This window comes from Austrofundulus limnaeus, unplaced genomic scaffold, assembly GCF_001266775.1.
Source record: "Austrofundulus limnaeus strain Quisiro unplaced genomic scaffold, Austrofundulus_limnaeus-1.0 Scaffold141, whole genome shotgun sequence".
NCBI lineage: Eukaryota > Metazoa > Chordata > Actinopteri > Cyprinodontiformes > Rivulidae > Austrofundulus > Austrofundulus limnaeus.
Genome location: NW_013952543.1, coordinates 1,120,145 through 1,121,456, shown reverse-complemented (window position 1 = coordinate 1,121,456; position 1,312 = coordinate 1,120,145). Strand labels below are relative to the sequence as shown.

The 1,312-nt window shown below is 39.3% G+C and overlaps 1 protein-coding gene across 1 annotated transcript in view; it reads left to right on the top strand.

Annotated features, from left to right (window-relative positions):
* Positions 1 to 649: 649 nt before the first annotated feature.
* rapgef3 (Rap guanine nucleotide exchange factor (GEF) 3) overlaps positions 650 to 1,312 on the top strand; it is a gene marked incomplete in the record, with an annotated part of 54,464 nt that continues 53,801 nt past the window's right edge. The window contains 1 exon segment of the mRNA XM_014016261.1: positions 650 to 735.

Here is a 1,312-nt window from a genome sequence, read left to right as displayed (position 1 = left end):
CTTTCTTTCTTTCTTTCTTTCTTTCTTTCTTTCTTTCTTTCTTTCTTTCTTTCTTTCTTTCTTTCTTTCTTTCTTTTCTTTTCTTTTCTTTTCTTTTCTTTCTTTCTCTCATCATGTGGCCCTAAAGTCACACACAGACACAACATTATGTTTGTGATCACACAGATGCTGCCAACTACAAAACAGTAACACCAGGAAATGTTGACCTTTAATAGAAATATCTAAATAGAAACACAACTGAGCAGAGTCAAGTCATGGACATGTCTGACTGGACTCTCCTCCAGCAAAGAAAAATACGTYCACCCTGAGAAACATTTACAGTCTGACTGTAACCATGTGATGATAATGTGTAATGCTAAAATTTGTGTTGAAAAATGGAAACACTAAGCTTCCTGTGGTTGTTTGCAGCGCTGCAGCAGGCGGTGGTTTCAAAGATGAAAACCACAGTCATTACCTGTAGCTGAAGAGTGAAAAACGGTGCCACTGCTTAAAGCCTGGTGATAAATTCACACGCTAACATGCACGCTGTGGGTCTGCACTACACTCAGCCCATGCCCTCGGGCGCTCGCTTCGTGACCAATCAGAAAGATACAGGAAACCATGTCCACTGACACCCCCCCTCACAACTCTCACAGACGACCCAGACAGAAACGATCGTCAGACACATGTTGGAAAAAGAATCCTAACAAGTGCTGAAGACTCTGAACTGAGCGGTCTGAAGGGAGCACACCAGTGGTGAGTTACAGACCATCAATCAGAGTATAAAGATAGATCATTGCCTTTCTTCTACTGTTTTAGAAATATTTTATATTTTGGGGTATACARTATATTTACTTCTATTACATCAAGTATGATAACTGTGTGCAATAGACATAATTTAATGATCACTGCTTTACATTTTCATATAAGCTTTTATTATAGTTGAAATACTAAGAAGAAAAAATCTTATGTAATGGAGTTAAAGTTGTTCACTATTTTAGCTGAAAATCTAAGTTAAATATTTTAATGAGATGGTACAACAGTGGGTAAATCTGAATAAATAAATAAGGCACTTGTTGCTCAGTCTGTTTAAATATTTTTGCTCATGTCAGCCCCTCTTTCTGCTTTAACTGACCAAAAGGTCAAACAGATCAAATATGGATTTCCCTGTTGCTGCCTATGGTCAGGAGAAAGGAAGGAAAAGGTGTACGTGTGTGGGCGCGTGCATACACAAGCTCATTCGTGTGTGTGTGTGTGTGTGTGTGTGTGTGTGTGTGTGTGTGTGTGTGTGTGTGTGTGTGTGTGTGTGTGTGTGTGTGTGTGTGTGTGTGTG